The sequence below is a fragment of the Dermacentor albipictus genome, chromosome 7 (genome assembly GCF_038994185.2).
Source record: "Dermacentor albipictus isolate Rhodes 1998 colony chromosome 7, USDA_Dalb.pri_finalv2, whole genome shotgun sequence".
Taxonomy (NCBI): domain Eukaryota; kingdom Metazoa; phylum Arthropoda; class Arachnida; order Ixodida; family Ixodidae; genus Dermacentor; species Dermacentor albipictus.
In genome coordinates this window covers 117728046-117750751 of record NC_091827.1, presented here as the reverse complement: position 1 = coordinate 117750751, position 22706 = coordinate 117728046, and the positions used below count along the sequence as shown (strand labels likewise).

The following is a 22706-nucleotide window of genomic DNA, read 5'->3' as shown; positions in this document are numbered from 1 at the left end:
TGGCGGCCATAGCTGCTACGGCCACCAGAGGCGGAGGTGGCGGCGGACACAATCGCCAGCTGAAGCTTCTGTTGGAATGATCCTATAAAAGCTTACGCTGTAAGAAATCCAGGTATCCTTCCGTGACCCTTTTGGTGAAAAATTTCCCTAGTAGGCTATAATTTGTGCATATTTGCCTCGTTGCTAAAGAGTAAGAAAACCAAAAGCATTTTGCGAAACTCATTTATAATGAAAGCACAATGTTTCGGAAAATAAATAACGCAATCTTTATAAAAATGCGCGAAATGTTCGAGTTTTGGTAAACTTTCGTTTTGAGTCTGGTTTTCCACAGTTTCGTGAAATAAATATGGCCCTCACTGGCGCTAAAGAAATGTTTCGGTTGAAAACATTTTCGGACCCGTCTGTGTCCACCTACGACATGTCCTCCTTAGCCATCACCAGCATGCTTCTGGAGCAATGACCCCCTGGCTTCCTTCCCTTCTCGACTTGTTGATTCAACATACGTTGCGGCCCGTCTCGCGGCAACTACGTCGTCAAGCTGTTCACTTCATTTTTCGCGACGGCTTGCTATACCGTCGCAGCTATCTTTCCCAATGACGCTAGTGGCTCTCGGCTATTCCCCGCCATCTACACTCAAACATATGCGCCGCCTTCCACGCTTACACGCAGTGCGCGCGTGCGGGAGCATTGAAAACTTACAATTGCCTTGGCATCCACGAATCACCGCTATGTCCGTTCTTGTCTGGTTTGCAAGAAGCCTCCCTACCACTCAACCGCTCCACTACAGGCGTTGCCTTGTCTTTCGCATCCCTTTGACCGCGTCGGCATCCATTCGTGCAGACGTTTCCCCATCAATTCTGCTTGCAACCACTGGGTAATCGTTGCCATCGATCATCTCACGCGATACCCATATACGCACCACTGCCATCTGCATTGGCAAGTAACGTCGTCTCTTTCATTCAGGAAAACATCATTCTACGGCACGATGCACCACGTGAACTGCTGAGAAACCGAGGACGTGTCTTTCTGCCAGACGTTGTCGAAGTGATTCTAAGGTAACGCCACTGCCTCTGATACTCTTGCCCGTTGTGGTAGCGTAGTGGCTTTGGTGTTCCGCTGCTAAGCCCGAAGTTGCGGAATCGAATCCTGGCCGCCACGGCCGCATTTCCATCAGCGCGAAATGTAAAACACGCCCTTTTACCGTGCATTGGCGGCATGTTAAAGAATCTCACGTTTTCGAATTTGACCTGGAGTTCCTGCATATGGCGTGCCTCATAATCATGTCGTGGTTAAGGCTGTAAAACCCCAGAATTTAATATTTTGCACTACTCAAACGAACGGTTAAACAGAATGACTTACTGGAACATTGGGCGACATGCTGGCAACATACGTCGCTTCCAACCGCTCAAGCTAGGACCATGTTCTTCCCTTTGTGACAAACGCCGATATTACCACTACGCAGACAACCACTGGATTCTCTCTACACTTCTTGCTTTACGGACACGAGCTCTCGCATACGCTAGACACCATTCTTTCGTATTGCCCTGATTTGAGGAAGTCGACGACAGTTCCTCAAGAAGCTAAATATGCGAAAGAGTATCACCAGGTTGCCCCCTTCGTCACCGCTGCTTATCAGCAACGTTATAAACACTATATTAAAAATTTAAAGCGCTAAAAACACAAGGGACCTAGAAAAAAACACACCACACACGCTCACTTATAACTGCTCTTTCGAAGTACTACGGCCCTCGCCGTGTTGCCAAGCGAACTTCGCCAGTGAATTGCTTCATCGAGCAGCTCGTCATGAAACAGTCATCGAGATCAAAGACGCCGATGATCAAAGACGCAGAAGGCTATTTAAAGCCATGCTATCACCGTACTGTCGTGTCCTGAGCCGCCAGAATGTTTTATACAGATTGCTGATCCCAAATGCCTCATTATATGGGAACCAACTGTGCAAGTAATGTGTAAATACGTGAAATGTTTTATGTTTTTCTTAGAAATAAATATTGTTCGAGTGCCTCGGTTGGGACAATTGATGTGGAATGATCCAGCAAGGATAAAGTTTCGAAAGACATATTCACTTGCCGTCTGGGCGTTACTGTATCATCTGTGCAAATAATTCAGACTTGTCGATTGGTCATAAAATTGGTCGATGATTTTAAATATCTTAGTGTCTATTTGCCTTGTGATTTATCATGGAATAAACATATAGGCTATGAAATTGGTTAAGCCAACGGTGTGGTAAACTTATTAAACATAACTTCAAATCCGCCCCAAGAAGCTTTAAAGAAGCTCTGTATGTCACCAATGTGCGCCCAATCCTTAATTATGTTTGTATAGCACAGGAACCTCATAGCCAAGCGCTAATCTATAAACTTGAATGCATACAAAACCATTCTTCTTGCTTTTTCAGTGGTAAGTATAACTTTATTTACAGTACAACTGGCCAAGCGCTAATCTATAAACTTGAATGCATACAAAACCATTCTTCTTGCTTTTTCAGTGGTAAGTATAACTTTATTTACCGTACAACTGACATTAGGAAGGAATTAGGTTGGTAACCTATTCAGCAGCGACGAAAACGTGTGCGATTAAAATTTTTTAAGTTACATTTCTTTATAATGAAAGTCGCATTTATAAAAGTTTATACATGATGAGCCCATACTACATATTACACCGAAATGATCATGCTAAAAAAGTTCGTGAAATAAGATGTCGCACGGATTTCTGCATGTTTTGTTTTCTTTTACTATTCACAAGTGGAATCAATAGGATGCGAGCGTTATCAATGTTTTCGCAAGTATGTTTTCCTCTTCCTTAGGCGTAATTGTGGCTTTTGCTTCAACCCCCCTAGAATAATGCCCAATTGGGAGACGTAGGTTTTCAGATAAATAAAGAAGGGCGATCATACTAGACCAATTACCATGAGGTTGTGTGATGACGACGACAAGGTAGCTATATTCAGAACCTGAAAATGTTAAAAGGAACAAAGATAAGGGTGTCGAATGACCCTTGATAAAGAAAGGCTGCACGGCGTTCCGCACAGAATGATGACCGAATCTTGTTCGCAATAAACAGCTTATGAATGATGTAGTTTACAGTTAAAAAATGCAGCCGAACGCGCGTGTGAAAATTAACGTTTTCAGTCGTCTGCTTTGCAACAATACCAGAGACAAAAAATAAAGAAATCGCATTAAGAAATCGAAATGAGCGAAGTGCCCTTAATGAGTCTAGTGAGCTAGGATACATGACATTATGCACGAATGAAATGTGCTTGGTGTGAGCGAAATTTGGCATCATAGTGAGATTAACAATGCTGATGCATTTCCCCCTTTGTGCAATGTGCTTCGATGCGATAGAGAAACGATACGTGGTGGCCTAGTTTAGCTGTTGGAGAAACATTATATTACCTTCTGCGGTCATGCATTACGGTTATTATACATGCGTGGTGCTAGTTATTGTTGATACAGCCATCATAGTCGGTGTTGTTTACACACAGCCAAATATCTCTAGATATTGTTTGATAAAATTGATGATTATTTAGTGACCGTAACTAAAACAAGTGGGCTCATTATTACTGGGGACTTCAACTTCCCGGCGGTCCATTGAGATTTGCACATTCTAGTACCTACGAACAAGAACAACGGTAAAAGTATTATAGAACTTCCAAGTTATGTATATTTTAATTTAGGTGGTTAATTAACCCACGCGAATACAAATTTACTCCAAAATAGTACAAGATCTCGTATTGCTATCGTGGACAATTTTCAGCGTAAAATTGACGTTGAGCACAGAACTTTAGATGAAAGACTTGTGCTGGCTTTACTTACCGGTAATAACAGGCGCTTTAAAAAAAACCCCGATCTCATTGTATACAAATTACACAAAGCGGACAGAATTTCAAAAATTGATCATTTAAAAGGAACTTTTCATGCGATTTCGGTCGTTGAAAACGTGAATATGGAATTATTCGATATCTGTTGTACAAAACCGCCTGTGACTCTTTGTATTGTAAAAATGAAGCGCTCACTGAAATCTAATCCTTGAAAAATGACTAATATTATTCACCTGAAACGACGACCAAATTGTGCCCGGCTAGAAATTCAAAGAAAGTCTATCCCAATTGCTTACCTTAGTACTCATGTTCGCGTAGAACTGCAAGCATGTAAACAACATTCTTTGTAGCAGTGTGCAAATATCAAATACTGGATTTCGAATCCAATATCAATTTAAATCAAGAAACAGAGCGACATTTCGAATCGAATGTCACTAAATTTACCGCGAAAAGTTATGCTTGGAAGTTTAGTGCAAAAAACACCCTGCTGCACATAATAAAGAGGGCACACGCATGCCACATGTTACGTAATGGCACCTTAGTTAACAACAGTCTTACTATCTATGAGGAACTTGGGTACCAGGGAATCCAGATAAATAGTATGCTCTACTTTTACTAAATGGAAGACCACATTAGTGTAACAGCACTGACATCTTAATTCTTATATGAAGGTCTGTAAAATATTTTGTTAGAGATAGAATTTCAATCGAACAGAATTAAGTGCTTTGTTTGAAATCTGAAGTAAAGGAATAGCATAGCTGTCCTGAACATCAATAAGGCTTTCAGTTTAATAGCAGGTCATGGTGTGCTTACGGGCAATCTTCTACTGCTTAAGAAATCTTTAAATTTTCTTCCAGCAAAGAGTAGGGTTTTTCCAACTTCATGGCAGGTGAGTTTTGTGCGACGTGCAATATATACAAAATACACATACATACAATTTGCGCGACATACAAAATCGGTGAATGCGCAACAAGTCACTCGGCACCACTGCGCGCGGTCATCGGCGCCGCACACACTGACTGCGATCGGCGACGATGCTGAAGACTTGGCGAATAGGGAGGCCCAAGGTCCGTTCGCACCGATGATGTTTGCCCCTCTCCCTCTTTTCTTTTCGTCCACATTCATATGCCCTCCACCTAAATGCGTCTGCAGCCAGTGGCTAAGGGCACTGTTACATAATATTTTGGAGCGCGCAATGTACATCAAAAGCCGTACTTGTGACGGGTAGTTCCAAGCCACGAAAACAGACCGTTGGGCGCCTCAGAACGACTTTAGGAAAGAGGAGCCGCCGTAGGGGACTCCGCTAAGATGGTGGCCGTGAACATGCAACGGTCAGCCCGTGCACTTGCTATCGTTGGTGAGGCAGTTTGTCGGCTTTCTAAAGGTCGTGCGACATCTGTGAATCGACCTTCGTTAACTCGGTAACCGTAACTATGTTCTCCGGCACCCAACGACGCAGCTCCGATTAGGCCGGACGGGCTAGACATTGTGGCCAACGGTGTGCCGCGACAAGAATACGCTGCCGGCCGATGTGACAACGGGCCGCAAACCGTCGCGGAAAGCTTGTAGCTAATATGTTCCTACGGGTGGCTGATCAGTGATCTGCAGCGACATGATGCGCACTGGTTAGATTTATGGTCATTGAAGCGGCGTTTGGGGCACGCATGCTCGAATACTGCGAGCACGCTTGCCAAGGTCGTCTGTGTGCTCGATTGTGGGTGGAAAGCTCCCAGCTGCGTGAATCTGAGTGCGTGAACACTGAACTGGTGTTTTCGACGCAATCAACGTACTTTCCGGTGGTTGCTTTTGCTGGGTCCCTCGCGCGCTGCTTTTGTTGTTCCCTCTTTTCGCGTAGCGTTAATCTTTTCTGTCGGTATCGTCGACCTGGTCGAATCTTGTGCCGGTAGAGATTGCGCGTCGTGGGAACGTTGCGCCCGCTCAGGCACCAACCGTGGACGGTTCATTAACCTAATCTAGCGTTAATAAGAAAATTGAATATTCCATAAATCGATATTACATATTCGATCCGCTAATCCAATTAATCGGGAGTTCACTATTCAATTCGAATTTGGATATTCGAGTATTCGCGATCCCTTACTTTTGTACCATATATTACCTGTATACATAAAAAAATTCGCATCAGTCGTACTGAAGGCAATTTTGTAGCATTAAATCAAATATCAGGGACGTTATCGCGAACGGAATTATTCGTAGTGATTCCTCTTTGGTTGATCAAGCCTTCAGCAATTTTTAACTGTGTATTTACCAAGAGCACAACCACCTAAGGACTTCCTTTCGAAGGAAAAGCGCGAATGAATAATAATGTACTTTTTCTCTAAAGTCATAACAGTTATGTTATTGCAATTCGATCCCAAGTATTCGTCTGGTGCGGATATGATACATAACGAATAATTAAGACGTAATTGTGCCTGGGTTTCACGTTTTTAATTATGATTTTTTCATTGTCGTTGAGCGAAGCGAGCGTGCCGAGAGATTGGCTGATCTCACAAGTTGTGCCAGGGCTCAAATCTGGAGACAAATTGACTATGAGTGATTACCGCCCAATTTCTATCACGTGTGCTAGGTGTAAAATTCTAGAACACACAATTTTGAAGCAGCTAGCCAAATATATTAAATATAATAACCTTTTTACACTAGGCCACATGATTTGAAGAGATTCCTGTCAACAGTAACTCGGCTTTTCGAAACCGTTCACAACTTTGCCACAGCAATTAATCTTAAAGAATAAGTAGATATCATCGCAATAGATCTGTTAAAGGAGTCAATAGAGTATGCCATGCTAAATTTGTTGCAAAGGTGGAGAATCTTGGTATTTTGCCCTCAAGTAATTACATGGGTTCAAGCTCACTTATAAAATAGAAAACAGTTTGTTGAAATATCTTTACAAAAGTCGTTTACATTGGCTTTGACCTCCGGAGTACTTCAGCGGTGGGTCTTGAGACCCATCTCGTTCGTTATATGCATTGGTCTTGCTCACTCTGTTCATTCTTCTGTTGAAGTGTGATTCTTTGCAGATGATTTTGTGTTATTTAGTCGTTTTAATCGTTTAGTTTTACTGTTGGAGACGAACTCTTGCTTAATGACACTTTCAAAAGTGTTGATGAGTGGTGCACAACGTAGGGTATGAAAATCAGCTTAAATAAAACGGTCTGCATGACTACTTTATTAAGAAGTAATCATTGCTTTTTGAATGTTAACCTAATAGTAGGGAACTTAGGCGATCCAGTGAACAAAGTCATATCAGTGGAAAAAGAAGGAATACCTTCAACTAGAACAAGCACATTGAAAACATTTGTGCGCCTGCACAGCGCACCAGTGTTCCTAAGGCGGAAATTAAGAGGCAGCAGATCTGAAGTAAACTAACGGGCATATAAAACGAGGGTTGAACCAATCTTAGAATACGTCAGTATACCTGCGATCCACACAGCGACCGTGCAAGCGCGCATCCGCAGGCGAGCAATCAGGTTCATTTATTCATACTACCAAAGAATGCAGTCTCAAACGGCTTTTCTCCATAGAGCAGCTCATCAAAACCTGTTCACCCATTGAAAGATTGTTCGCTTCAAGTTCTTCTACATAATATTAAACAAAAACGTAAAACTAGATCATATCTACTATTTGAGCCCCCGTGCCCAACTATGACGGAGAGTAATCATGATATTGCTGTTTTCCTTTATACCACGCGAGTTACTGTGTTCAAGTTCCCGTTCTTTTCCAAACAAGTATCCTTTGGAATACGCTTGATTCTCAATCATGAATACGCTTGATAGTCTCAATCAGCTATCTTATGGAAACACGTTTCACGTAAGTGTTGTGTGAGGTCTTGCATGATATTTTGTGTTGTACTATATATGTTATTATGCATATGTTTGTACCATTTGTCCCACTCCTGTAACAGCCCGACAGGCATTCCAGATATGTAAATAAACAAATAAATGAAAGCTTGGTGTTCAGTCTTTGTGTCATGCCTAACTTGTTGCCGCTCCTTAGACGGGTATGTCTGTTTTTTTCTCTTTTTTCAATTATTTTTGTGTATGAATCCGAGACAAAAACAAGAAGGGTACCTTCCTTTCGCGTGTTTGCAAGGACAAACATACTTGTTTTTACCGAAATATCATAGCTTTATTATTACACATACAATGTTTTTCCGTCATTAGCAGAACCAGAGTACCAGCACCAGTCAGTTATTAGTCAATGCACGTCTTATCAGTCAATGCACGAATTATTATTCAAATGCACGTCAGGCGGTTGCATGCTTTCGTACGCATAGCTAGCCACCAATGGATCTACTGAACAGCCATTTGCAGACAGTTAAATGCACGAGCATTTACATAAGCGGTTTCTTGTTATACGGAGATCTCCAAGGAAGTAACAATACAAGCTCGAAAACAGAGTTCTGTTCTTGGTTTCTTACGGTTAACAAAACGGATCAGAGCGCTTACACGGCAAACAGAGGAAGATAAGGTGCGGCTTAACTGACGCGTGCTACCGAGCTCACGGAGTCCGACTCGACGATTACACAGCGTGATTGCAATCTTTTCGTGAGCACTGACACAAATTTTACGGCACCATGCTTTGTTAACGCGCTTTTTTGGGCACCTCACCTAAGCTTTATTTACATTAGCGGGCAGTGAGGAGCATATGGCTGAATTGCTTGTTCGAATATATAAAACTGAATTGCTTACTTGTGTGAATCACGCACAATTTTGATATCTTATTGCACTGTGAAACATAGCTTACTGCGAACGATAATTCCCCATACTGCGAAAATTGAAAAAAATTAAATTATTGGGTTTTACGTGCCAAAACCACTTTCTGATTATGAGGCACGCCGTAGTGGAAGAGTCCGGAAATTTCGACCACCTGGGGTTCTTTAACGTGCACCTAAATCTAAGTACACGGGTGTTTTCGCCCCCATCGAAATGCGGCCGCCGTGGCCGGGATTCGATCCCGCGACCTCGTGCTCAGTAGCCTAACACCATAGCCACTGAGCGACCACGGCGGGTACTGCAAAAATTACACATACCATAGGTTAGTAAGAACAAAATGCATAGGAGGTGGGGAGGCTGTCTATGTTAATGAGTGCCATCTACATGAGGTAATCCAGAATTCGCCCCTCTAACAAACAATGTAGAAGGTGTGATGGTACGCCTACATTATGTCCCAGCTGTGATTATGTATCGCCCACCATTGGGAAACAAACTGCCATTCTTCAATTCACAAGAACAGCTTCTACATTTCCTGAACCATTCGTCCTGTCCCTTTATTGTAATGGGTGATGCAAATATGAACATGTTGTCGGATGACATATCATCCAGATAGCTTGCTGACATAACCCATTCGTTGATGTGCACAAACGTATTCGCGGAACTGGCCATTCTCTTGCCGCAAACGGCGACTTTACTTGATACATGCATAACTAATATACGCCCTGACTGCACTACGGGACTGTTATCCACTGAGATAAGTGAGCGTCTGCCTGGATTTTGTTTAATTCCTTACGCACTTAAAGGAGCAGAAGGAGGGAAAAAAAGCTCCCTCGTTACTTTCACACAACATCACTTGAAAATTTCCGTTTCCTGATCGTATCAACCGACTGGTCATGTGTAATGGAAAAACAAGATATAAATGCGGCATACGAGTTGTTTTTTGAAAGAAAAATTAAGTGCTACGACGAAGCGTTTGCGTCAAATTTGTGCAATCAGAGGAGTAGAAAAATACGAAAACCTTGGATAAATGCTGCTTTGTTCCAAATGATAATGCAAGAAAACAAAATGCATCACTTGTTTGTAAAATGCCGGAGTGCGCAACTGTGCAATGATTTCAAAAAACATAGAGAAGCGAGGTCGCCGCGGAATTAAAGCAAGCAAAAATAAGTGCTATCAACGGTTATTTGCTAAAATAAAAAAATGGCCCTATGAAAGTTTGTGATGAAGTTAGAGACTAAACTTCTAAGAAAAGACAGAACACCGAGATAAACATAAGGACAGCCACTCGGGTGTTGACAGGCAGAGAAGCAGCTGCTGCTTTGAATGAACATTTCGTTTCCACTGACCAGCATGCCGAGGGGGGGGGGGGAGAGTGACCCATGGCTACACCTGTAGTGCACAAACTCAGCCTAATTCAGCGATATTTTCATCTGGTACAGCTGCTGAGGTTATGTACCTACTGCATAAAGTGAAAAACAACGTCTCTCCTGGGCATCACGATATTAAACCATAAACCAGTGCCACGGGAGTATATTACCGACATAATTGCACCTGTTATAGCTCACATCATAAATATAATGTTTAAAAGCGGTATCTTTCCAGATATTCTAAAGATAGCCCCAGTATGCGCAACCTACAAAGGAGGTGATAAACACTTCATGACAAACTATCGGCCGATACCCCTTTCCTGTTCTATCAGAGCTGTTCGAGAGTGCCCTGAATATTAGGTTACAACGCTTTGGCAAGTAAACGGTACGTCATCAGTGAAATACAATATTGTTTCCAAAAAAATTATTGCGAAGCATATCTTCGTAATATCAAACATAAATAACAACAAATATTGAAAATAGAATGTACAAAGTAGGTTTATGTGTAGACCTCAGGAAAGCCTTCGATATAGCATGCCAGAATTTCTTAATTAACAAATTAGAACGCTATGGTGCACGAGGTATCGTACTGGAACTTTTACGAAATTACTTAACAAATCCTTGACAATATGCCAGCATAAATAATGATGTTTCATCGTACGCGGAAATCATAACAGCTGTTCCATAGGGATCCATACTTGGAACTCTTGCTTTTAGTTTATATTGATGACCTGTGTCACACGCCCTAGTCACCTCAATTAGTTATGTACGCAGACAATACTAACATATTCTTTAAAGCTGCTACTATTACATAGCTCGAACTGAAAGTTAACAATTACCCGATGCAACTTCCTTGATGCTTACACAATATATGATATTTCCTACTACTAATAAACCACGCAACTGCAATATAGCTATTCTTTTTGTAGATAGAACGATAGAACAGGTAAAATGTGAGAAATTTCTCGGAGTTTGGTTCCAGGAAGATTTGGCCGAGAACATGCTCGTCGACCAAAAAGAGAGAAAAGGATGCACAGAAAGGCAGGCAGGATAACCAGTGGTAGTTCCAGTTGGCTAGCCTGTACTGGGGGAAGCGTTAAGGGGGATAAACAGAGAAACAGAGTGGAAGGGGGAGTTAGAGAGGAAAAGAGATGAGCACGAACCGCGTACACTACAAAGCGATAGGGGGCAGCGTTCTTAAACTCTATCATTTAGCCCCGTAGACGGCAGGAACCTTAATAATGCGAGCAACACCTTCAGCGCGGATGTCCTTTGGGAGTACTGACCTAAGCTTTGAGTTCTGATAGTTGACAATTGTCCAACTGGTCCAGCACTCAGCACCATCACTTGTTTCTGCGCACTATATTGACACGTGTACTTGTCTTTATCGGGCGACCAGGTTTTGCCACCTAACAAATGTTATCGCACAGCGCGGGACGCGCCTGCATGTATCCGAAATCTCTGGAAAGTTATCGATGCTTCTATCCGCTGTCTGTTGTCGCCGAACCTTGTATTATCTGATTTCATCGCTTGACACGAATGGTGTAGAACTTTGTGGAAGGCATGCGGGTCCCAACGTTTGGTCTGGAACATTCGATGACTGCTGTATAAAAGCCGACGCGCTTGACCCGCTGATCAGATTTTCGACGATCGCCGACTGTGTTCGCCGCTATCGTTGCGCTTTAAGTGTAGCCTGTTTTGTGGGCACAGGTTCGCCCAATAAAAGCTAGTTTTGTCTTTCACAGTGCTGCTACTGTGTTCTTTAACGTCACTACCACGTGACAATATCACGGGCAGACACAGATAATATGTGCGAGCGTCTCATCGCTCTTGCATGTGTCGCATGTGGTGCTGTTGGTAATTCCAATAAGGAAAGCATATGAATTCGTAAGCGCAACGCCTAGCCACAGACGGTACAGCTTGGTCTGTTCACGTCGTGGTAACCCAGGCGGTAGGTGCATCCACATGTCCGGGAACAACGAACGCAAACGACAAATGGTGAAAACGATTGAGTCCCACAGGGGCAAAGCATATTCACCTGACATCAATCCCGTCGATGGAATTGCTATGGAAGTAAGTACAACTGTCGTTTGCTTATATAGACTCAGCACCCTGGTTCCTCTGTGGTTTTAAGATTACTTGCACTACACACGTTTTTATCCTCGATTAGCCAATTGCATGTTACTTTGGGCCAGTACTTCGCAAAAAATTATAATAAATTGCTATTACTCCAAAAAGGAGTCTTACGTGCATTCGAGGGATATCATGGGCTTGTACAAAACTGTACAACCAAGCCATCTTTTATAAAACATCCTATGTTAAAGGCGAACCCCGTATATTATTACAAGCTGATGGAATATAATAAACAAAAGAAATCACAGTATATCCCGAATGTACCCACCAAACTGCATTACAGCTTACTGTAACATAATATGAGAACAGCTAAAATAAGAACCAATTACGGACAACAACTAGTTAGTTACCAGGCACCGACACTGCAAACTCGCCTAGGTGATTTTCATATAGAAATTATGCAAAGTTCAAATAAATCATACAAAACCTTTCACAATGCAAACAATGTTGAGTTCGTCTGATTAGAAGCGTAAAATAAATTATCAGTCATTTTTTTCATTTGTTTTTCGGTTATAGTTATAGTTTGAAACAAGGTACCTGAAAATGTACCTTAGCTATACTCCTTGAAGTCACGTTGTTATTTTGTTCTTTTTTTCCGTTCTTACGGAACTATTATTTTGTATCCCGACACTCCCGTTGATTTCCATGTAACTATAGGATTTGTATGCTGCGTAGGGCCTGCGTGCCGAATTGTTGTAGGAGCAGAAGCATTTGTCAGGCCACACGGCCTTTAGCTTCTGCTTCCTTTCTGTTGTTAACAGGAGAAAAAAATCGGTTATGGCAGTCTCACCAAGACCTGTATTTCGATGATCAAGAAATAATTAATGCTCGCAGGATTAGAATAGATATGCACAGCTTCAGTAACAGCGTCACCTATTCCCCTCCTCTCCCCTGCCCCTCTCCCCCCCCCTAAAAAAGAAAAAAAGATTGAAAAGAAGATACACGTGGAGTACGAAGTGCACGGCATGACATAAGAGTACCAGAAGAATTAAAGTATGCCTGGCATTGGCCGTTTCGAAAGCCATCCTGCTGTGTCACAGTGCAGCTGTCTCAGTGACCTCCTCTTCGTTTATTACCTGTTCTAGCAGCCATCATCATCTTGCTCGGCCTCCTTTTATCTACATTGCGCCCCGGCGCGTGTATCTAATGTCAGCTGCTGCAAGATTAGAAGCAAGTAGAAGAAGATTGAAAAAAGAAAAGAGTTTCTTCGGCTCCTGCCACCGGTCCGAACGGTTCTCAGGTCTTTGGCTCGCTGACTCACAAATTGTAGCGAACCTAGCCTCGGTCTATACACCTCTATTTTCACAATCCCATACAGAATCCATATCAGAAAGCGAGAGAGCACAGGACGTTGTACTAACTTTTTATTGTCGGCGCAAACAAAAGATATCTTGAACATTTGTCCGGGTAACCCGTAGGAACTCGGAGCATAATACAAATTGCAACTTTAGCTATAAGACTGAGTGGTCCTATACATTGTTTTGTGCTACCACTTGGCAAACGTTTGCGCAAACTCCGGGAAATGAGAGCAAAAATATACCGACATCAGCAATTTCTCCGGCTCCAAACACATTTACTGGGAAAGCAGAAGGCTCTTCTCCCAGCGCACACTGCACTAATCCCAAGAACAGCTTATGGAGATGCACATAATCCTGTACCCGTCCGCCAGTGTTGTCTGTTGTTGCCTCAGTAACAGGTACCGAGAAAACACTACTACTAGAGTCTGCGTTGGACACAAAATTCCGGATTAGTTACCGGTTGCTGCAAGGGCTCCAAACAACATATTTTTAAATCACCACACTAACATGTATTAGGCGGTGGCTAAAGTAGTATATCCTTACTTTAGTCCTAGGGCGAGTGTGAAGTATGTTTGAAAAGCCGGCATGTCGACGACGGCATCACACCTGCGACTCGTCAACAGGCCGACAGCCGTTGTCAAAGGCGTAGCAGAATGCTCGTACGGTCGACGTAAGCGGATTCTCAGCTTTCTAACTGCTGCTGGAGTAATAACAGATATGCATGGTAATAAACCCGTCCGTATTTTGTAAATGCACTGTAAAAAAAGTACGCCTGTGAGTGCAAAACCACACGGCCCCCGCATGGGCAGGCGTTTTCTCATGTGCAAATCTAACACGCAAATCAAGACATCGTGATAATGTCAAAAACAGCGAAGCTGCGAAAAAGTATATGTGATTCGCAAGTGCGAATGTTGAACGAAATAGAAGCCGAGTTCATCAGGCATGCAAGCAAACTGCGATTTTTCGCTTTACAGTGCCCATTTTAACGCATACTTCATTCTGTTTCATTTTTTACAGCGACTTTCTTTCTATTTCCATTTTCAACGTAAGCATCGCCAATTTCTGTAAGCCGCAACTGTTCACAGTTAGGAAGTGCATAAATAAACATTATGCATACTGTGGAGCATGTGAAAGCCGCTGATAGAAAATGTATCGCCTGGCCGAAATTTTCATTCGTTAAAATTAAATAAATTCTGGGGCATATTCTACGTGCCCTACCCACAATATACTTGGGAGACACGTCATAGTGTGAAGCTCCGGATTATTTTGACCACCAGGAGTTCTTTAACGTGCACCCGATGGATGGTACACGGCCGTTCTTGCATTTCGCCCCTACGAAAATGTGGCCAGGATTCGATCCCGCGTCCTTGGGCTTCGAACATTCCTTTAGTAGGGTGGTTTCTCTATTATAAAAACTGGTCTATTGGGTTTGAGTGGTTAGGATTGATATGTACAATATTTCTTATAATGTATCGTGACATCAAGCTATGCGTGACTTGTTTTGCGAGCCAGGGTAGCGCGCGCCCACAAATGTGCAATGCACAGCGATTCCAGCCCGATACTCGGAGCGTGTGGCTGTGTAGCGCTGTTTGTGGCACCGGTGGGCGATGAGGACGCCAATATGCAGAAATTTTGCATCACATCAAAGCGAGAGTGGTGGTGATGCTTTCTGACATGTATTTCCTCCCTCGGCTGTCACCCCACGCTCACCGACAAGGAAAGAAGCACCAGCTGCAATTCGGTTATAACATCGCGTTTCAGTCGCTGAGCCCTTTACTCACGCAAAAGCCTTGTAAGTTCTTTTTTTGGTTGCTTTGACATGCAGACATTGACTGCGTGGTGAAAGTCTTAAGTTGACGACATTGCTAGACAGGATAACTCCGTACATTTATTGCCCCGAGCCATCCAAAAGGCGCTCCTATTTGGGGATATGGGAAATTCTGCAAGCTCGACTTCTCACCCAGCTTACTTGCCCTAATCAAGATGGCCGTGTTCTCTCTGGTAGCACTGCTGAACCTTAAACAAGCATTTTAAGAGCTTGGATGGTTCCAGGGAATGAAGGCAACAGGAATGGTAGTTGCAGCCCGCATGTTGACACCCTAATTACGATTCTAACCCAAGATGCGCCATCGCGGTTAGGTCAAACTAAGAGCGTGATAAAGACTGCTGGCAGAATTTCACATATCCGTTTCGTATTTTCGCTTAAAAGGTGAAACGGGAAGCTCGTTATATCAAAGAAACTGCGGAGGAGGTCACGTTGTATCGCAAACATCGTTCGTGCGCGCCAGATAACGAAATACTGCGGTTGAAGGCCCCACTAAGGCCGTGTCGTCGGAAGCAGGTCGCGCAGCACTAAACGGCATTTATAACGTTCTACCATCTTCGTTTCTCCGCATTCGACAACGGGTAATCCTACTTCCCAGAAGCCAATTCTCTGGGAACGTAGAACGTCAGGTTCTGCTTTGCCTTCTTATGAATTCAAGTTCTTGGTGAATGTAAGTTTCGACAGCCCAGTCAGTGTGTGGGTATCTTGTACACTTGCGTTTAGTCCGGCATGACACCCGCTCGCGGTTTCTGGGATTTACTTTCCCGTCATATTTCACGTTCGAAGGCAAGCTGCACTTTGATCGACTATTTAAATGGCCACATATAAAAGCGATGTATAATTAACTACTGATCGCGCTTTATATGTATAAGTATAAGTATAACACGTATGGGCAGTGCTAGGATAAACTTGAAGAGCGTTCCTGAGAAAAACGATGCATTTAGGTCGTGACGCAACTGTTGGTAACGTAAGGAAGCGTGTTATAAGGTGGGGGTTTGCGGCCGGCGTAAAACAGCAATTGTGAAATTTAAATACTGCTCACGGATCTATGAGAGTTTTCATATGACCATGCAAATTACATTGAAAAAAAGAGAAAAAACCTGAATGCTGCTGAGCGAAACGGAAAGATTTCGTAGGAGGATTGCTCCGCGTGATACATACGAGTTTTGTAATGACCATGGAAATTACATTGAAAAAGAAAGGAAAACCCTGAATGCTCCTGCGCGAAACGGAAATATTTCACATGAGGCTTACTCCGCGTGATACATAAGCCGCCGCATTAGCAATGGGTCGTTTTCGCGCTAAATTTGCAGAGAAGTCCGCAATGTACAGGAGCAGTATTGCTTCAAACGGTTTGCAAAAATGTAGTGCGAACTCCTGCAGCCACCACAGCACTTGCCCTGGTAGCTGCGCTAAGCGTTGGAGAGATTTTTGTGTTACACGCACGTTTCTTTTGCTTAATGCATTCTTTTTCTTGTTTTCGTGTAAGCAAAAAAAAAAAACGCTGCGGTCGAAGGAATCCGTGCGAACAAGCGGCAATTCAAATATTAAATTGTCTGCCTTTTGCACTGAGCAAGACAGTTGAATATCTTTTGAGTCTCCACTTATAAATAATGTGCACCATTAAAACACGTCCTCTACGTCGGTGTTTTATACATAGAGGTGTCTGAAAGTGGGAAGGAGAGCGTTCAGAGTGTGGCTTTTGTGCCTACGGTATTTTCTGCCTACCACGCTTAAGACTTCAACAAGAGCGCTGAAAATAAAAAATAAATAAATAACTAAACCGATGTTCGGATTCCAGTGGTCCTGTGAACACAATGATCGTGTCAATAGAAGACGCAGAACAGGCACTATCAGTCAGACGTACAGTTGAGGTTCAAAACTACATGCTGATTGCTGTCGTGTCGGTATAGTAGATAACGTGACTTAACGTCAGTCCTACAGTTAGCGCAGAAAATTGATCTACCTGAGGTACCTTGAATGGTAAGCTGTATTCGCGTAGGTTTGTGGCGGACCAAAAAATTAATTCATCAATCAATTTGACCAAGGTACAATACTGAACAACACGTGACCACGAAGGCACAGTCATGCATTTACGCATGCAAAGCGTTACCTAGCTGGTTGTTGTTAATATTATGCGCGACGCCTCCTGTGGCGAGGGATCATTACACAGGGCCGTAAAGCTTCTTTTCATTCGTTTTTTTTTTCGTTTTATTCATCGCCAATTTTAAAGCTCTGTCTATTAGCTCAATCGGCTTTGTTGCGATATCTGCTATATTTTCGCCTTAAACGCCCATAATTTGCTGTTGTCAGATGAAAGAGAGCCCGAATTCCTTGGAGTTGTCACCGCAGGCTCCAGCACGCGCTGCAGTCCACCGTACAAGCTAATAGACGATGGTCACCGGTGCACATCTACGCAATGATACTGCTTAGACACTTGAAAGCTTGACTACAGCACGTACATAGATAAAACGCACTCTATACAAGTTTGCAATGAAATACCAACTAGCCCGGACAAAAACCTTGCCACATGAAAGCGCGGATGCTAACACGCTGTTCGAGCACATGCGTATGGGCAGCACTCCACGCAATCATTAAGTGCACGTGTTGGTTGACTGACTGACGATTGTAACTGGACGGTACAGCACAGAGGCTATGAGAAAAGTCATTGCGGTGTGCTTCGGAATATTTTAAGCAAATGGGATCCTTTCTTTATCGCCACGCAATACTTGGCAAGCGGCTGTATAGTTTCACAGGTATTCGAATGCAACCGCCAACTCACCTCTGTGAACTTATGCTTGGCAGTAAAACTCAACAGTTCACAGACACTTCATACGCTCTTGTTATTATTGGATCCACTGGTGCCTACACTACGTGGTGTTTGACGTCCGCGTAGGAACGTACCTTGACTTAAGTAATTTTGTCTTCGCAATGTGTTCAATTGGTGTCTGTTACTAGCATGGCACGCATAATGCGAAGCCGTGGGATCTTTCCCCACCTGCGATACGTTGTTTTTTCATCCACTTTCACGTCGATTAATTAAACATTTCTTTAATTCAATATTTACGTAAGTACTACTTATTTCCCCTGTATTGTCCTTGGTGCCTTTGTCTGTTGGCTTCTTATGATACGCTTTTCTTTATGTTTTACATACACTTCTTGGATGAGATTGCTTCCGACCTTCTTATTTCCATTGGGGCTTACTTTTATGTTAGAAGTTTGCCATGCTTGCCGTTTTCTTTTGCACTGTGATGGTCGCCCCATCGCCGTTATTAAACAGCGTGGCGGTCTTCAATACAACGAGGCTGAGCGAAATGGAAGACAGAATAAAACAATCGTCAGGAAATATTGCACCACTTGGCCTACTTTCAAAGAATTCTATTGCTTCTCCTTTCGTATTATAACCTCGTGATTGCCACGCATAAGAGCAAATCGCTTCCAATGGCAGCTTAGATAATTCATCATTCCAGATGGTAAGAAATGGTAATATGAGAGAAAGCTTATTTAAAAAAAACACCGCACATGACGACAAGAGTCCGTGAAAAAAACTGCAAAACAATATCTTGTAATACACATGATAGCGACAGATTTTAAATGAAATTATATATAGAGGACAAAGAGATTTAGTAAAACTATACTCTCCGCTGAGAGGGGGATGCAGTTTAAAGCACAAATACTTGCGTAAGACACGGATAGGAGTTTTATATATTTCCTGTAGGATTGCTGCCGCTAAAACCATTGTTTTTAATGTTCAGACCCCGGGCCATAGTGAACAACTTCCATTCTTCCGAATAAAAAAGCTTTTCTTGAGATAATCGCAACTGCTTCCAATTAACTTCCTATGAAGTGCACTTGACAAAGGGTGTCCAGGAAAAGTGCCCCCCTCTTTTTCCATTTTCTGTGTTGTATATGATGCGCAACATTTATTTTCCCTTGGACGCCCTCAGCTCACTCACTCAGCAGACTATGTTCACGATACACAGGCCAAGCAGACAGACGCATACACACACACACACACACACACACACACACACACACACACACACACACACACACACACACACACACACACACACACACACACACACACACACACACACACACAGGCGTTATTGCACTGAATTTCTTGTTACGAAAGACTGTGATATACATAGAAGACATCGCAAGTACATCAGTCAGTTTTCGAAGCTATAAGACACAGTATTTGCTATCCAGTGAACGGTGCCTTGCTTGATGAATGGCAAGCTAAACGCAGGCGTCGTTCAGAATGCAGATAGGACAATGCAGGTTGTAGCGCAGAAAAATTGCTCCATTTTATGATTTCCAAGCTAGGACGGAATCGTGCTAATGATCGTGGTGGTGTGGCACATTTCGGCGCGCTGAGAAAAATAGGGAACTAATATTGAATGTCACACATTGATGCTTTTCTGCTGCTAAAGATATAACACAAAATAGGTGCCTTTGTAATTGAACTAAGTAGCATTTGTGTGTTTATGAGGACACGTCGACAACATTTATTATTCACTGGCGTGAGATAAGAATTGCACGGTTAGAAAGTAAGCATATATAGTATGCTTGCTCACCATTAACGAAGCATTGCAGGAGACGTCGATAGCCGCGAAGCGTATTCCAAGGTGAAGTAATCCACAGATACTTTCGAAGTAGTTCCACTATAGACCGAACACAATAATCTCGCCGCTTCAGTCAAAAGGCTGGTGAAGGTCCTCTACGTCGAGTGAAGGCTGCAAATGTCAAGTCTGCGTGTCTCCTGCTTGAACTTCCATCTCACCTTGAGCCCGGGAGACCGAGCGCGATATTTTTCAGCGCATTTTAGAAATTAACTTACGACATACTAAGGCTACGCTGGAGCATTCAGAAGTATTAAAGCGAAGAGACACTGTCGTCGACGCAAGTAATGCGCTGGTATTCCGGGAAGTCGCGCGATGCGACGGTGCCCAACGACATTCCGTTCGCTCTCCGCGCCAAGCACGCGTCACCAGATTGCGAACGCCGAGAAAAGAAAACTCAGCGAGTCGCGAACGAGAGCTGTCAGCGCCGGAGTCCACGCTGTGGTTCACGAACTCGAGCCCTCAAAAGGATAGCACGGCTCAAACAGGGCGCGCTTGCGCGCCGCGGATCGAAGAGGCGGCCCGACTGGTGTCTGACTGGGCGTTGTTGCTCGCACGGCGAAATAAGCCGCCTCGCCGGTGGAGCGCTGGGAGGAGTCGCCTGGACCGCGGCTGAGAAAAAAAAAAGTAAAAGACACGGCGGGAGAAAGTTTGCGCCTGCGCGAGAGCCGCTCCTCATACGGGACGAAAAAGTGAGCCTCGAACGCCGCTCGTAACTATGAGGGGCGGACCTCCACGTGGTGAGGGGACGGAGGTTGAAATCGACCGCTTCTGTTGCGCCATCTGTGGGCTTGCGCAGCAAGTATATATGTCTATCGTCTCTCTCCTGCGAACCTATAATCAGTTGCGGCTACAGACACGATTTCTGCGTCTCCCTGATCGAAAGATATTAGGGCAGCTTTCGTTGGGGCATCGTGGCGAAGCACAGACTACTTGAGGTGTAGTACATGTAGGAGGAATGTGCGTTGGAAGAATGGCTTGGTAATAAACGGAGGACGAGAGCGTGCCTCTGTGGCTGAAGAACTAGTTCCTGCTTTGAGTGTAGCATAAGGCCAGTTTGCTCTTTTTATTTGTCTGCGTGTGCCCGTGCGTGTTTCTGTGAGATAGTTAAGTACACCCCTAGCATTTGGGCTTACGTCATGGACCTCAATGTTGGAGAGGTGACGACATTTCGCACGGCCCCCGTGCCGTTACCGTTGCCGCCAATGCATTATACAGCTTCATGCTCATACCATGTCTCCACCAAGAAAATACAGATGTTTCTGTCCAGGAAATGGAGAAGTTTCAGGATCAATGCGCTCGATTAATACCATGTACTAAATACAACAGGTTTAAGGTTCTATACCAGGCATTTCTTGAAAGCGGCGGACGTTTGAAGCGATTCGAACAACAATGTTCCTCTCTCTCTCTCTCTCTCTCTCTCTCTCTATATATATATATATATATATATATATATATATATATATATATATATATATATATATACTACCGTTATTCGCCTTGCTGACATAGTGGCTATGGCGTTGTGCGATTGATTAAGTCCGAGGGCTCGGGATCGAGTCCCGGCTACGGCGGTTGCATATCGATAGTGATGATATATAAGGACGCTCGCAGTACGTTAAAAAACCGCAGGTGTTCAAAAATGATCCGGAGTCCCGAACTACGGCGTGCCTCATGATAAAATCGTGTTTTCGGCACCTAAAACCCCAGTCTTTTCTTTTTTTACTACCGTCCTCTGCATGGGAGCGCGTGGTACCGAATGCGCACGAGAAACCACACATTTACGTAAAACACCCTAGAAGGAAAAATGTAGCTGCTGCGCACATGCAACCATAATTATGCCGAGAAGTTGGCCCTTCAGATTGTCATCTTTCTCGGACCAAACAACGACACCGCCTATTAAAGTGCATGTAAAACGCAGAAATGTTTTTCTGATGCAACTCCTGCGCTGCTTTTAATGAAAGTTGACTCACTTGAGAAGGATAGTTGAATTGTAGTGACTGTTTGAAGGGTCATGTTCATTTATAGCCTGTATTTCTCTTTATAAAAAGCGACGAAAATAGGTAAGCTTGCACGAAGTTTACGAATCCGCAACTCTGCCCCAAAAATACACTTTTCAGTCTGGGAAATCGCATCCGTAAAAAACATTTATATCGCAGAAATGTGAAGTTATATTTTCTATATTGGTTGAATATGTTGCAATGTTTACGAAGGTTTTGCCAGTCTTATTGTCATATTAGTGGCGTACTTGAGAGCCACGTACATTACATCAAATTATTACATCAATATTACAAATTAGACCGCTTCCGGCGTAGTAGTAGATGTACTTTACAGAATTGCGATGTTAAGCAGCTCATCTCCCAATCGCGCATAATAGCCGGTGTGACGCACTAAGTAAACAAGAAATTTCTCGGCTCTCTTTCTCTGCACGGTAATTGAACGTGGGTGAAGTGTTCGAATGTAACCCATGAATAGGGGAGCGTTGAAGCTGGCACTAAACTTCAGAGGCCTTGATGTCGCGCACACTTTTGTCAGGTCTAAATGCCTACGACAAGGGACGCACAAGGCCGAGCACTTTTCACAAGGTCTATGACCTGCGCGGAGATGCTGCCCAGAATTCCTCAATTGAAGAACAGCCGAGTCATCGAGAGCGCATACAGGCCAGCCTAGCGACAGCGTGGGATTCGACAAAACCGCTCCTTTGATGGAGTGCTTGTTAATTGCCGGTGCGCACGTAACTTTTGGTAGATTATGAGAGCGCGCCTGCGAACGAATTACGAAGAAACGTGACGACATAATTTGCAGACACCCATGCAGTGAGAAGTCGCTAAGAGCGTGGGAATAGGAAAGAGAAGGAGTCGCGATGCGAAAGAGTGCCAAACACTTT

General features: G+C 43.5%; 1 protein-coding gene across 1 annotated transcript in view; it reads right to left on the bottom strand.

The window, feature by feature from the left end:
• The window catches only part of LOC135909569 (uncharacterized), a 161551-nt gene extending 141075 nt beyond the window's left edge, over positions 1 to 20476 (bottom strand). Inside the window, exon 1 of the mRNA XM_065441544.2 lies at positions 19775 to 20476. The gene's annotated coding sequence lies outside the window, so the exon portion shown is untranslated. The remainder of the gene's footprint in view (positions 1 to 19774) is intronic.
• Between the last annotated feature and the right edge of the window lie 2230 nt (positions 20477 to 22706).